At 34.7% G+C, this 17049-nt stretch overlaps 1 protein-coding gene across 7 annotated transcripts in view; it reads left to right on the top strand.

The window, feature by feature from the left end:
* LOC108968330 (protein furry) overlaps nt 1–17049 on the top strand; it is a 121231-nt gene that overhangs the window by 60423 nt on the left and 43759 nt on the right. The gene's annotated exons all lie outside the window — the stretch shown is intronic.

Genomic DNA, 17049 nt, shown 5'->3' with positions numbered 1-17049 from the left:
CACCACAATAGTTTTTCGTTACATAATTGCAGCATATTGGCTTAGACGTGTAGTACTTTTTTCTGAATAGAAGTCACTCAAAAGTCACTTTCAGAGTACACGCATTTCAAAACGGTATATATACAAGATTATGTTCCTAACATCTAAGGCAGATAAGAACTTCCTAGCTGATGAAGGTTTGACGGTGAAATAAATTTCTACGATTTTTAATTTTACCTGTGTTTATTTCTGTCCATAAATGTCAAAAACATGTGTTTACCTTGACAGCCGTTTTGACAGCTTTCGCTCTAAGCAATTACACACCACTACAAAAATAGTTTTCCCTTAAGGCACGCAATAAAATTTATGAAACTGTACACTGCTTTCATGAAATGCCTTAATTTACATAATCACAGCCTCGTCCCTTTGATCTTTTGTTACATGCGGACATGTATGTATGTAGGTGTATAACAAAGGTCATAAATTATATAAACCTATTAACGCCATGTGTATCTATTTACTCACCGAAAATTTTGACCACTAACACAATAAAGTATAAAATTTATGCCATAATTTGTGATGAAAAGCAGTTGAAAAACATACTGCCAGATTATTGTGACGTTTTTGTTGCTGGATGTCTGCGTCTGTGAAAAGACAAAAATAACAAACACTTTAGTTGTAGTAGTGTAGGAAAATTTTCACCGAATATTATCAAAGAGATATTAGCACTTTAATTATTTTACAGCACTATATGATAGGCTGGATTAGGAGGCGAAAAGAAAACTCTTTTTGTCCAGCACCTGAAAACAATTAGAGTACTTCGGCACACATTTGTGGTGTGCTCTTTAATGCCGAGGCTTCTAAGACGCATTGGAAAACATATGCAATTAAGTATTAACCAAGTCTTATACAAATATAATAATATACAAATTTTAAAGATTACAAAATAAAACTGAAAATATAAAATATAAAAGAATTTGGTGTGAATTAATAGAGGAAAGAAAAGAGACAAAAATAGTAAGGTATATATATAGAGAAGGAGAGTGATAGAAAGACAAAAATAGATAGAGGAAGAGCTAGATAGAGAGACAATGTAAAAGGAGAAAAGGACGGAGGAGAAATAGAGAGAAAGATGCCAAATCAGATAGAGAAAAGTCGGCAGAGACGAAGATAGTAGAAGCGAAGGAGACCGAGACAGAGACAAAGATAGTTAGAGGAGAGGGAGATAGAAAATATGAAAATAAAGAGATATAGAGGGAGATGAAAAGCCACAGCGAATATAGCTGAAAAAACAGACAGATAAAAAGACACTGACGAAAATATATAGAGACAAAGTTAGATAGATGAGAGAGAGAGATAGAAACAAAGATAGATAGAAGAGAGGGAGATAGAAGGGGCGAAGATAAAGAGGAACAAAGCGAGTATAGATAGAGAGGGAGGCAGATAGATAGAGAGAGTTGAAAATATATAGAGACAAAGTTATATAGATGAGAGAGAGAGAGATAGAAACAAAGATAGATAGAAGAGAGGGAAGTAGAGAGACAAAGATATGTAGAGTTAGAGGGAAACAAAGTGTCCTTCCTAATAGTCTACGCCGGTTATTTGTGAGAAATGAATTGAGGGACATTTTACTATGTGTTTTAAAGAAGAAGTTCGGCATCGGATTATGGATAAAATCTATTTTCGAAACCAAAGCAAAATAATATTGTTATAATCAAATATATACCGTTATAATTCAGATAGGGGGAAAATGGAGTAGATATTTAGTACATAGGGCCTAAGGAAGGACGTGTTACCTGGCGGAAAAGTAAGGATAAGATTGTAGATGTAGTAGGTTTATTTCACATGCGAACGTGGTTGGAGCCCGATTTTCCCATATCTCACTGTGAAACCAAAAATAAACGAAATATGCTCAATAGGCTTTTTTCGGGTTCGTGGGATAAGTGCATTAAACTTATTAAAAGCCTTGAACACGCAAATAAATTTAAACTTTCAAGCCGCTAATACTCCTAAAATGTTTTCAAACACTTTTAAAGGTGGAAGATCTAATATTCGATCGCATCCCAACATAGTCCCTATCACCAATATGATTAAAAACTTATTACAAAGTTTATCTCCAGTAAATTCCGATTCCTAAGAATCGGCAACAGTTTGAGAACAACATGTGTTGCTTTGGTCGACAAGTTGTTGCCACAAAAGTTATCGAGTTAAAATACTGACAACCATTTACATATATGTTTATCCGCCGGTTGCGTGGCATTTCCGTTTGCAGCAAGTGAGTGGAGGGGCGCTTTCTTCGTGCTTCTTCCTGCCGCATTCACATGTGTGAAATTATGAAATGAACAAACTAATTAAGAGTAATTACAAACATATTTATGTAAACAAATTAGAAAGTTCAAAGAGTAATTTGTGCATCCGTGTAGGTGCGAATTTGTGTGTGTATTATAAATGGGTGTATTAGTGGTTGAGTGGTTGCTGTTGTCAATGCTAATTTTCTGCACAGCTGGCAACCATTTGTAGACTCCTATGACTCAAGTTCTTTCATTACACATGTTGTTATCTGAGATCATATTAGTCAAAGGTCTACATCCGCTCATCTATTGTCTCAAATTTTTGTTTCTTTTCGGCAAAAGTTATAAGTTATTGCTATTTTCCATGATATGTGGGCACGTATAATATTTGGAATACATCTTGCAATCTGGAAACTCATAATTTTTCCAAAGTAAAAGTTATAAAGTTTGACATTTTTGTTGGTTGTTGGTTTTTACTTAGAACATTTTGACATACGCGCGCGCGATTTTTGTTGCTCACAGTAACTTGAAATATTCTTCTCGACAAAAAAAGATGGATTTATAATGCGAACATTTTCGCGTGATTATTTTTTAGAATTTTCGTCGATGATTAACTCATCAAGACTGAATAGATGAACTTAATTAAATTTTTGATGACGAAGCTCCATCAAGGGCCAGTGTTTATCGATGGTATGATAAATTCAATTGAGGTCGTAGATCACTCTAAGTAGAATTTCGTGAAGGTCGTCCAAATCAGTACTTGTTGCGGAAGCTATTGATGATATTTCATTAATTGCTAAAAAAAAAGGCTCATGTCAATTGGTCGAGAGAAATATTAAAAAAAAAAAACGAAAGCGGCRCTTGAAAACACGAATATGATTAGATGACAGGGTACGAGTCGTGGATATATGTACGTGCATGTGCCTGAAAGTAAACAACACTCACCTTTACGGGTGCATCAAGCTGAGCCGAATACAGCAAAAGTTGCTGCGTGCACTTACAATCAAATAATTGCCTGTTTTTTTTTTGGAAAAACTGGACTTATCGTAACCATACAACTGGAACAACACAGAACAGTAAATTCAGTGTGGTATAAAACCGTTTGTTGCCAATTAAGAGCACCAGGCAGCGAGGGCCGGTCATTCTTCACCACGACAAAGCGAGATTTAATCGCCAAAAAACAACTGCATTTTTGAGTACTTAAAACATCGATGTGAAGAGTATTCCAATGTAAAGTCTTGACTTGACTTCTTTTTATTCCCGTTCGTACAAAATAAACTAAGATGTCCATATTATTCGACCCTGGAACGACCTGGCTCATTTTACCTCGATTTTTTAATTGAAAGCGTACAAAATACAGCTTTTGCAAGAACTGAAACCGCTCTACATTTCCCAGCGACAGCGCTTTGCTCTATGAGCTCTTGAAAAGTTCGAAGAAGATCAGACGTTTTCAAAGAATCATTGGTCTATGTTTCTTAAAACATCATGCCGGTCAATGGTGGCCTTTATCACGTCATGATAACCGACTATTTGATGGCTGAAATTAAAGTTCGTAATCTCGGCGACATTTGGTTCTAACAAGACGGCGCCATTTCCCGTATCTGTCCGGCCCAATTGGCCACCAAGATCATGTGATATCGACTTTTTCCTGTTGGAATATGTAAAGTCTAAAGTCTAGGCGGATAGTCCCGCTATCATTCGCCAGTTACCATTCGAGATACTCGAACAAGTCATCGAAAATTACACTCAATGGCTGGACCTTCAGAAACGTAGCCGCGGTCAACATTTGAATGAGATAATCTTCAAAAAAATAAATGCAAAGAGTGTTCTTTCGAAGGATAATAAAAATTATCCATCAAATTTGAAGTTTCTGTTTTTTTCTTTGAAAATGTAGGGAACCTCGAAAGGGATCACACTTTATTTTACACTATGCTTTGATTTTCTTAATTCTAGTACACTTTATGCCCAATTGCTTTGCTTGGAAACATGATCTCGAGTACACTTGAGTAATCACAAAAGTTAATGCAATCAGTTCAGGTTTTCCCCGAGCCAAAATTTATACAATATGGTGACCTCCAACTTTCCAGTTGACTTTCTACCCATTGTACTTGTCAACATGTGTGATATTTTAATAAAATTGAGAGCGTGTGTTGTGGTTAAATGCTGATAATGAACCAAATAGGTCTAGAGCTTGATCTAAAGCCCATATTTTTAATGTAACGATTTCCAATGCTCTGTGTGGTATTCCCACTGTAATAAGTTTACAGCTAAGAAAAACTTCATACTATATTTTTTTTACAAATAATTAATGCTATTCTTTTTATTTTTCTCTTTTCAGGTATAGTTTAATTACTTGGCGTTTCTCGCATGATGATATTTTATGCATATCTAGATTGATGTTTGATTTTGGTATGACAATTATAATGTTACATTTATATTGAAAATATGGTGTTTGGTTGCTTCAAAGAATTTGAAGAGTATAGAAAGTAGTTTAGAGTTGTTCATTACATAACTTTTAGCATTTACATAAAAACTGATTAGGCTTTGAGTGCAGCTACTACGGAAGGAACTTAAGCCTAATCATAGGTAGAAATTGAAAGCGACCATGTTAGGAAACGTTAATGAAGTGAGAAAACAGATTTTCTCTACGTTGGTCATTTTAGTTTTTTTGTTTGTTTCCCTTTCTCAACTGCTACTGAAAATTCGGTACTAAGTTTTCCTCATAATTAATAATATTCATAAATTTATAATGCGCGCATGTTCCAGAAAGTTTTGCAGCGGTCCATGAAGTGCTTCCTCTGCGGTGACTTCTTCATTACCAATATTTCGTAGAAACCACAGAAATCCTGAAAGTTTCCCTCATATTTTAATATGCGACCAAAAAATAATCCAAATATTTATGTGTGAACATACCCAGTAGGGTAAAGCACACATAGTATGACAGGATTTTTAATGGAGTCAAATTTAGACGTGGTCGATCCGAGTGACCGATTTCAACTAAATTGGTATGTGGCGTTCCAAATTGGTATTTTTATGTTGTTGTAACCGGAAGGTGTCAATATGCTATACTTACTTCCGAAATAGTTCGAAATAGTTTCAAATTTGTTAACAGCTGAAGACGGGAAATAAATCTATTAATTATCTCGCTTAGACCACAGACAGATCGAGAAGACTGGGAAATGTCTATAGCAAAGCACCTGGTAAAGAATGGACCATCTTTTCTGCACCTGGAGTCTCCACGGTGTGATACACAGGAATAGGTATTGTCAGGTCAAGATCTAGTAACCGAACGCAAAGAACTGCTCTAAGTATGTATGGCTCCCAGACTAACCTAGCCTAATCTTACTTAGCTCACTTAGGCAGTAGAGAACATATATTATATCATCAACAAGTATAAACGACATCTTAATCAGAACTCCGAAGGATTTTTCCATAAAATGGTTTAACAAATCAGGCACATTTTTTCTACTTCTGAACCACAAACATAACTGCCTAATTTCCTCTTTTCCCTACCGGACTTATATGGCACCATATTATGTAAGTGTATGTGTGCTTTATGTCATATTACAGCTTTATTATATATTTACATAGTTGGAGCATGAGATATATGAATAAGTAATAAGCAGAGAGTTTGAGAACTATCGTTTTCTATATTGACTGGTGCATTGACACTGCTACATATATGTGTATTTACATAATTTTAGTTGAAGTTTGCGTTGCTCGGCTTCTTTTTGTTTTGTTTGACTTTTATGTTTTGTTGACCTTACTTATCAGATCTTTTGTAAATATATGTGTACGTACGTAGTATATATATGTACTATGCCCCACCCAAACACTGACCACATTTATTTATATGGTGAATTGTATGCGTACAATAATGTTTCTATTTGTACCTAATAATTAGAAGCTTGTCAAATGTTCATCAAAATTTTTCCTCCATCTGAAATTATAGTGCCTTTATGTAAATTTTTTGTGTATGAACATATGAGTACATACCTACATATTATAATTATTATATTTCAAATAATGGGGTTTTCAATAAGAACGCCATAAATTCATTTTTCCTGTAAATGTACATTAGGTGCTATTATGTATAGAATTCGATTTCCTTTTCATGGCCACCGCGACCACGCTTGCAGAAGTCCAGACGCTGAACCAAATTTTCGAAGTCTTTCAAGCATAAATCGGCCGATACTGCTGCAATTTCACGTTTGTTACTCGTAAGAAGTTCATCAATTATCGCTAGCTTGTTGGCATAGACCATAGACTTGACGTAGYCCCAAAGGAAATAGTTTAACGACGTCAAATCGCATGATTGAGTCGGCCAATTGACTGGGCCATTTCATAAGGTAACACATTCACCAAACTAGGTTTTCAATAAATCGATTGTGACATTCACATCGTCCAAAGTCCATCGCTGAAGATGATTTTTCAATGAAAATGCGGATCGTTTTTGAATTCTTGCTCAGCCCAATTCACGAACATACGACGATTCTGGTGATGGAGCGACTTCAGTTTTTCCATCAATTTGTTCTTTTAAGAATGTAGGCCAAGATCTTTTCGCAAAATTCGCAACAACGACGACACAGAGATGCCCAACGCTTCAGAACGCTGTGTGAGAGACTACTTTGGGTGTTCTTCAAATGATGCGCTAGCGGCACCAATATTCTCGACACTACGGGCAGTTCTTTGCCTTACTGGCACTGTGACAACATTTTGTGCTGTGCCTGTGGATTTACATTTTTTCACTAGACGCTCAATTGTTGATCTGCCAGGATGGTTATGACGACCATAAGTTGGATTTTCGCTCTGTTTTGAATCGTATATCTTTTCACGATGAAATGGCAAATTTTGCTAAAGAAAAATGTCAAAAGAACGGGTAAAATATGGCGTCGTTTGGTGTCTCTATTGATCTACTTTTGTAGCACCCTTGTTGGAAAACCCGTTATTTTGTCATTTCAGGGAGAAATAAACAGAATATGTTGGAAAAAATTGATAGTTATCGTCATTTGGTCTTCGAAAAATCACTGCAGCGAATTCGAAAAAAATGCTGTTTCGCGAAAAAAAAGTGTTTAGAGATAAACTGATGGCGCTGCTTCAATTGAGCGCCTATACTTTAGAAGTGTGTAGCTCAAAAACTATCTTAAACTTGGCCTATCGATTTAAATATCTTCTACATTATTTTCAAAGGTGGAACTTCTCGAAATATGAAAAAATCGATTTTTTTATTTCGCCTTAGCACACCTCGAGTCAAATGTTTATGCTTCGATATGTACATATCCTTTGAAACAATTCATTAGAGACTGGAACATTACTTATCGACTTATATAGACTGATGCCTGGGATTTCCACAGTATAATATACCGAAGGAGGTGTCGATAGTGAGGCCGCAGAGTTTGTTAAAATTCGCGTCATGCGCAGGCATTTCAAAGGATGACGACTGCTTGGACTTAGCAAGTGAACCTTCTTCTTAACCTAACCTACATACACTTGTAGTCACATCGTATCATAAGAAATCGGAAACATTAGTCATTTTGTTCGTTGAGACATTCTAAAATCCATAGAAAACTCGTTAGATTATATAATTCATAGGCAAGCAATTTTTTTCTTTGAAATAATCAAATTTTAGCCGTTAATAATTTTTAAAGGGTAAAGTTTACGAAATACTTGTTTTAGACCTTTTTTGAAGAGCTATCAATTTCCAAGAAAATCCGCCAAACAACATATTTTCTTAAGTAGCTGAAAGCGAGTTACGAATTTTTTTAGCTGATAATAAGATAAAATAGTAGATCATTAGGCGGAGGACCGACCTTCCCATTACAATTAAGCGCTCATATTTGGAGAGTCTTTTTAGAGGTGCCTATCAACCAATTTTTCTGTGTACGAAGCGAAAAAACAGCATTTTTTTTAAACCACCCAAATATAAATGTATATTTATTTATATGTAAGGACCACACTGCCATTAATAATAATAGCATTCACTTCGTTCGTGAATTCATTGAAATCTGCACATTTATTCAACTTGATTTTGTTACGTGATTAAAGGAGACAAATTCATTGAATAGAATTGCTTTGTCATATTTTGTACATAATTCATGCTAATGTATTCAAAAGCACATAATAATTTATAGAATGTTGTAATGCTAGCAAAGCAAATGTAAATGATTTGGAAGGCATTAACAAAAGCTAATTTTATGGTAATGAAAAGTGAAAAATGGGAAGAGCGTTTTTTTTTTTTTTGACGCGTGCCGACTTTTGTACAAGTGTGTTCTGGTATATCCTGAAAAGTGAATTCTTAAGCGCATTTATTAGCATATTCCTCTTTATGGTCTCGATATACCATAAATAACAGTTATTGAAGAATTAGCAACTTATGACCCTAATATATTATATCAAAGCATTTAGGCATCAGTGATGATTTAGCAGTTTACATGGGTAAACCCTTTTCAAATGTGAATAATAGAACTGAAATGCTAATGGAAATAAAGGATGTAATGAGCCTAACGACCAGTTCAATGGCCCATAAATAATAAGACTTTTTAATTTAAATGTCATGTGAAAACCCATTCGTCGAAATATTTGTTTTTTCTTGGTTGGTATGACTGGCAGTGACAACAGTTCCAAATGCCACATTAAATAATCGCTTATGCTAAGTAAACGCTTGTCTTTCCGAAGTACATAAAATGCTTTCGGCGATTTACGATGAGTGAAATTATTAAACAAAGAAGTGCCATTAAATTTTGTGTGCGGAATCAAATTTCTGGAGCCCAATAATATTGACAAAAGTCTTCACTGATATTTGTTTGTCGAGAACAAGTGTTTTTGATTGATACAAATTATTCAAAGAGGGTCGCGAACGCGTTATGACAAACCACGTCCATTACGGCCATCAACGTCAACCGATGATCAACAAGTCAATAAAGTCAAGGAATTGAGAATCGACGATAAGCAGTCAGCGATCTTACTGGCATCGTTGGTATTTCGGAAGCATCAGTGAAAACCATTTTGAAAAACCATTTAGGTCTAAGGAAAGAGAAGGCATAATTGGTTCCAAAATAATTTAAAATAACAACGCGTCAACGTCTGTGAAACAATGCTTTCCGACTACCAGGATGTCATGAAACGTATTATTATTGGCGATAAACCTTGCATCAATGCTTAAGACTCGGAAACAGACGATCAAACGGCTGAATATCGTGACAAAGGTGAGCTGGAATCGGAAAAACCCCCTCAAAGCAGGTCAAAAAGGTTATGTTGACAATTCTTTTCGATTATCGAGGTGTGGTGCACTACGAATTCCTTCTGACCGTCCAAAATTTTATATGACATCAACAATCGTTATGCAAAGAAAACTATTATACTCAGTGACAAAATGTAGCAAGAGTATAAAAATTAACTGATGCTAAAGTGTACTTTAACTAAATTAAACTTTAAGAAAAATGTACTTCAATTATTGATTGAATATTTGTGAATGCTTTTTTTTCGCACGCTGTCAATAATATTGAAGTATATCTTTCCAAAATTCGTTGAAAGCAAACATTGTTCTTCCAAGGCATTCTGTTTGTGCGCATAAAGAGAAAGAAAGAGTAGACCTCACATGCTCAGCACTCACTTAATTTCCGCAAATTGCATTGGTAACAAAAGTAAACCTTTGCATGTATGTGTACATATGTGTATTTATACCTACATATATGTACATATGTGTGCTTTGGCCTTTCTGTATGCGGCTTTATGAAGTATGTGTCTCTATGAAGTACGAATTGTTATCTGTTTTTCTTAATTAGATTACTTTGATGTGCCAGTCGTTACAATCATGATGAATCATGTAACATTCTACGGGTTCACATTGTACTCTCATGTGTGTGTGTGTGTGTGTGTGTACCTATGCAATAAAAATCGGTTAACACCCATTACAATTAGCATGACATCATGACTTCAGGTGTACGTGGTATCTATAGCTTTTAAGTGGATTTTTAAGTTTTTGCTTGTTGGTACTTACCTCCCAATACGTTTCTATGCGCATCAGACAGCTGGGCAAGTTGAGCCCCACGAAAACGGAGGAGACAATTAACAGCATCTTGGTTACCTTCAATTGCGATGAGGTTCTGTCTTTTTGTTTCTCTGTAGATTAAAAGAATTATGGAGGTATTAGTGGTGAAATTTAACAAAATGAGAGTCTCTGAAATTTAAATAATGTTCGAAACAAATTCAGATACGAAATATGTGATTGTGAGGGTAAACATTTTTTTATATAATCTAACATTGAGCTTCCAGTGAACTTTGTTTATTTTCAGTTTATTGTTGAGTTGAGGTTAGAATACCAAAGGTAATGCAGGATCCCACTTGGACAAGTGTGAATGCTGGTTCTTTGTCTTTCCCCAAACTTCTAGATACGGACCACCAGTTTCTTATGAACGACGAAGGTACTTGCCTACCACAAACGTTCGCCGACTGTGTAACTATAGAGATTTTTCAATCCTCACTCTAGCTAACGTTGAACAGTTGAAATAAAAGGAATGATTCCTCCTCTCTTTCTTCTTTTTCCATACAGATTTGGCAATTTGCGTCATCGCATGTGAGCCTATTGTACAGTGCCTATTCAATTGGTTGATTTGTTACAGCAAGAAAGATATATAAATATAATATATTATATGCAAATCATTTCAACTGGTCTCCTTTCGTGATTTTCGATCGACGCTTGTGACCGATTATTTGACTAAAAACCATATTTTAACCATTAACCACTCCCCGTATTCACCTGATATGGCACCGTGCGACTTCTTACTTTTCGGAAAAATGCATTTTCCCATGAAAGGAAAGCGTTATGCAGACGTAGAGGCCATTCAAAAAGCTTGCACCGGCATACTGGTGGCCATGCCGGCCAACGAGCTAAAACACTCGTTCGACATGCTTTTGGACCATGCAAAAAGCTGTATTGAAGCAAAAGAAGACTATTTTGAATAAAATAAATTGATTTGGCCGAAAAAACCATTTGTTCTGTTTTTTGTTTAGTAATGTTTACTTTGGAACGCACCTTGTATCTCTTCGATCGACGAGTTCCACGAGCGGCAAATTCTGTTTGTGGAACAAGAAATCACGCGGAGCCAAATCTGGTGAATATGGTGCCAGATCGATGGTATTCATTGAGTTTATGGTTTCAAATTCGGTCGGATTCGATCGAACTATTTTTGAAAAAAATCAGTTTTATTGGAACGACTTGAGCAAGAACGCGTTTCATACACAAAATATTCACCAAAATCATTCGAACGGACTCGCGAGAGATGTCGAGGTCTCTTGCCGTCTCTCTTACACTTGCCTGTCGATTTTCCAACTTTTTGGTAAAACTGATCACCGCAAGCCTTTTCCAACATTTTCAACGATTCTCCGAACGAAATTTGGTTAGAAATTCAAAATTTCGGAGTCGGTTAAGGTTCACAATTAAATGTTGTAAAAATTGAGTTTTCTTAAGGGCTCACTATTATTCAGCTCGAGGTGGGTTTTGTTCCTTTAAGGATTATGAGAAAATCAATCAAAAACTCACCTCTTGCTTTTAATCTACTTTCGATGCTATTTGTAAAGTCTACCGTCACTCCTATCCTAGGTAAAATATGGTACTAGAAACCTCCCAAACCCTCTTCGTAAACACTTTATCTATAAAACTGGTACTAGCTGCCCTTTTGACAAACAGGTGTATACATATATACATATGTTTATACTTGTGGACATATCTGCTTGTGGTTGATGAAGGTGGACAGCTCAACATTCCAAAGCATTGCTCTGAAATGCTATTTTCCAATTCAATACCTTTGAGTAACATAAATGAGAGTATGTACACTACATATTATGTATGAGTGCATTACTCTAGGAAAGTAGTTCGCATTTCTCATTTCGTTATGCCGTTTTGTTGCGCATTTGTGTGTGTGAGTTCATAATTGAAGCGACTTAAACCGTTAACAGTTTTCCGCGGCGGTTTCGCTTTGTTCTATTGTTCCTACCATTTGCAGGTGGGCGGTGGATTTTTGTTTCATTGGAAGTTACCACAAAATTGAGGTGTAAACATGTGACGACAATAAATTGCATGTTACATTCAATTATTACAGCAAGAAAAAAACGTCAACTTCGGTTGCACCGAAACCGCGATGTGTGAAGGTTCACACATTAAAAAGTCTTTCATACGACACGGCAGCTATATGTCTGCTATAAATTATGTAGTCGAAAAAGTCTTTTCGTATTTCTAATCAAATTTCAAATTATTATTTTTTTTTAATTTATCAAGAACTTTAATGAATCAAATATGTATCATTTTGGTTGACCACTTTTTGCCATTTTTCCGCTAGAGACATTATTCCAACAGTTTCTCCGTTTTCGCGGCGAAAAACTGCGACAAGTAATTTTCACAGACTGCTCTTGAAGCCATGTTTACTTCATTAAGAGTTCTGCATTGATCGAAACAAATGGTAATCCGATGGTGCAAAGTCAGGGATAACCTTTCGAGATGTCAATCCTGGTTTTGCGACCATTTGTTGAGAATCGCAGATGTTAGTTTGGTCCATTAAATTTTTATGGATAATTCATGTGGTACCCAAACATCGAGCTTCTTTTGTAGCCAGACTTTTTTAAATAGTTCAAAACCGTTTGATGATGAATGCTAAGTTCCTTAGCGATGTACTGGCTGCTTATCTGATGGTCCTGGTCAATATTTTCCATAATTTCATCACCTTTTTTAACGATAGATCGATCAGAGCGTGGTGCATCTTTCACATCGAAATTTCCAGAATGGAAGCGAGCGAACCATTGTTGCGCTACACGAACTGACACAGCATCGTTTACGTAAACTTCACAAATTTCATTGGCGATTTGTGTGGCGTTCTTCCCTTTTTTATACAAAAATTTCAAAATATAGCGAATTCCTTCATTATTTGCGTTCATTTTTGAACAGCTGTAGGTTTTTCTCAACTTCCCCTTATTTAATTTTTTTTTTTTTGGGGTTTCGGGTAGCTTAAAATCTCGACTTTCCAACACTACATGGTATGAGACAATGTGACTGGTAGCGCTAGAGATATAATACTGCAACGACATCTATTGAAAAAATACGAAAATACTTTTTCGACTACCCAACAGTATTTCGCCGACGTCTCCTGCTGGATGATTCAAACTTCGTGGCAAATTTAACATACCCTGTTATACATATGCAAAATGAATTTTTCTGATTTACCGATAAATGACGCCATCTTTAATGGACTAATTAAGGATTTATTCATAGTTATGAAAAGCTTTCAATAGAAAACAGATTGAGATTATCTACAGCACTCACACACTCGCAGACGGACGCTTTTGTCTGATATATTCAATTGTATTTGTATAAAAAGTCACCATTTGTGGTGTGTTTTTACGGTTACTCAGCATGATTGTTGCAATGTTTTGTTCGATTTCCCATTGGCAAAGCCACAAAAACTCATTAAAGCAGAAATACATTCCGCTGTTCCAAATCATGACTTATGTATTTAATAAGTTCTGCGAAATGCGTGTCATGGCTGCCCACACACACACTCCATTAGTTCCGATACAATTTTAAATAAACATATTTGTTTAGTGAATTAGATATTTTTGTTTCGAGTTTTGTTTGGTTTCGGTTTTGGCTTTTTTTTCGAAATCAATTTATTAATCATTGCTGATAAATATGCGGCATCACGAATCAGTGCTCAAGAGAGCGACATTAAGTTGAGAATGACTATATAAAATCAATTGATGAAAATTGTAATTTATTTCAAGTGGATCACGTGTATGAGTGAAAAATCTCCGCGCTTCATATTTTATTTATCTATATGCTATATTAATATTAACAACAATTGTGAGAAAATAAAACGACCACTGCTGAAATAAGTGGTGATTAAGCTTTGGAATATTCGCAATTTATAGAGGAAACTTCAACTTACGCAACGGAAAGTGTAGTGAAATGACCGAGAAAGATAAGAAATTCGAACAGCCAAGTCAAAGATTTAAAGTTTTGTAAAATGATGAGTAAACTTTTTGATAATGAAGAAGTTCTGAGTGATTTGCTTAAGATTTCTCCACTTGGTGTTTATATGTACGACTCCAGCTAGTGGTAAAAAAGTCAAATAACAGAATTTTTCATGTTGCACAGAAAAGATAAAAAAAAGTCAACCCAAACAATCCGCTAAAAAATTAAACTAACATTTTTTCGTAGCTCAAAGAGTGGATCGTATGTTTCGGTCCTACAAAAGTTGGGCTATCCCAACCGGATATGTTCGAAATTCATATATAATACCACAAATACTATGCAACAATTGCTTAGTTATTAACCAATCCGAAGATTGATGCAATAGCAATATTTGCAATAGTTAATATTGAATCTTCGAAAAAATAAAATTTTTATGTGTCATAAATACTGGCTTGAATTTTGAAACCTTATAAAATTTGTCACATGTCTGATCTGATGTTATATCCAATTTAATTGAGAGAAAAACTTAGATGATCCCCATATTTTTAATTTTTTAGAGTTATATTTTAATTATAATGATTGCAAAAAGCTCGATTTCGAACTTTGAAGGCAAATATTTCGACATTGGAGAGTTCGAAAAATGGAATAATTACCTTTTTACTTGGAACTCAATTTCTCAAAAAAATTTACTAATTTATGACGTATTCAATAAGCTCCATTTCGAACTTCGAAGCCAATATTTCGAGTTTGGAGAATTATGGAAAAATTAAAAAAAATAATAATTTTTTTACTTGGGATTGAAACTTTCGAATAAATTAATTATGCTTGCAAACCGCTCTATTTCGAAGTTCGAAAGAAAATATTTCGTCTTAGGTGACTTCGAACAGACTTAATTTCTCGAATGAATTAATTATGTTTTCAATAAGCTTCATTTCGAAATTCGAAGGCAAATATTTCGAATTTGGAGAGTTCGAAAAATTTAAAAATTACTTTTTTACTTGGGACTCAATTCTATTTCGAATATTGACGTCAAATATTTCAATTTTTGAGGCTAACTTCGAAAAATGCACTATTAATGAAGTTTGAAATAAGTTGAATTTTAAATTTCGAAAGCAAAATTTCAAACATGGAGACAAACTTCGAAAACAAGTTAATAATGGCAATTGCAAAAGTCCAATTCCGAACGAATACTATATTTCGGCTTCGAATGATAATTTCGAAAGACGAGTTATTGACATTTTCAGTAAGCTTAACTTCGTAATTTGAAGGCAAATATTTCGGATTCTATCAAATATGAAATCATGAAGATCAATCCAAATTAACGATAGCATCATCGAAAACGAGGCCGTCACAACCATCTCTTAGTATAAAATGGTGTTAATGACATTATTTCGAAAAAAGATAAATCATTGATATATATATATTATTATAGAAATATAGGAAAATGGTAAAATATCACATGAAAAATTGCGCAGCAGTGGCCAACGAATTTTTCTTAGAGATTCTCATGTGTTTTTAGACATTTAGTATTTTTGAAAAATTTTATGTTTCATGGAATTGTTTATGGTGCGTCAGGCAAAATATATATTTTTAATACAAGTAAAATAGCTAATACATAGTTTAAATGAACTCACCTGTTTTGCGTTTGTACACCGGTAGCTCTACTTCCGTCCTCGTTGTGGAATTATTTTGGTTTTTCAATGAAGTCGTTAGATATGTTGAAGACGTCAGCGAGTCTTTAGACACTTGTGTTTTCCTATGTATTAAATAATTCAATAATGAAATAAATAACTTTGTGAATTTAAAAGCTCTAATTATCTCATTGCCCAACTCTACTCTTCAAAATACGATTTTTGCTCTTAGCATACTATGCAAAAATGATTTTATCTAGGAAAACTTTATATTGGAACTTGACGATTTGGATAAAGACATTTTCCGACTTTCGTGAAGATATCTTCGTAAATAAACAAGTTTTCCATACAAAGGCTTGATATCAATGTATCAGTTTATATGACAGCTTTATGCGGTTTAAACAAATGAGTAGTTTCTAAAGGAGAAAGTGACGTGTGCTAAATTTACGATATGATATCTCAAAAACTGAGAAATTTGTTCGAAAAACAAATTTGTTACTCAATTAGAACGCTTTAAGCTTCTGAATTCTATTTAAAAAGAGTCCTGGCACTAGGTCACGGTTTCGAATTATACGTAAAACTTCTCAGAGTTGCCAAATGTTTAATATTTTCCGCCATAAGCTAGTGACGTTCACTCTGAGAGCTAAAAACTTGTTCATATTATCTAAATTTTTACTCTTAACAGTGTATGAAGCCTCTAAAAGCATACTTAAACTTTAGCTGCCTTAACTAAATGGTGTTTCAATTTCTGTATTTGTGAGCAATTAAAAATTCTTAAATTATGTTCTGATCGTGTATAACTGATTTTTAATTACCTCTTTTGCATAGTCAATGAGCGTCGCACGTTTGCGAATTTCCAAACCCGATAGCTGGTTATAGCGTTCAAAATGACTATTGAAGCGAACGGCAGCGCGAAAACCACCACCGTATCGTAGAAGTTCATATAAGCCATAAAGTTCTGCAATAAAAGGTAATAAGCGGAAATTGCAATTAGGTTTAATGTGAATGCTTAACCAATTCTAATTATTCAAAGCATGCAATTTGGTGTTGCTCATAAACATATGTATGTATGTATGTATGTATGGCTTCATATTTGGTAAAATTAGAACTCAATTTGTTCAGGTTACATTTGAAGTCTTTACAAAAGGGACTTTTAATTCGCTGAATTTTTCCTAAATTAGGAATA

The sequence above is a fragment of the Bactrocera latifrons genome, unplaced genomic scaffold (assembly GCF_001853355.1).
Source record: "Bactrocera latifrons isolate USDA-ARS-PBARC rearing strain unplaced genomic scaffold, ASM185335v1 scaffold_21, whole genome shotgun sequence".
NCBI lineage: Eukaryota > Metazoa > Arthropoda > Insecta > Diptera > Tephritidae > Bactrocera > Bactrocera latifrons.
This window is presented reverse-complemented; position numbering and strand designations above follow the sequence as displayed.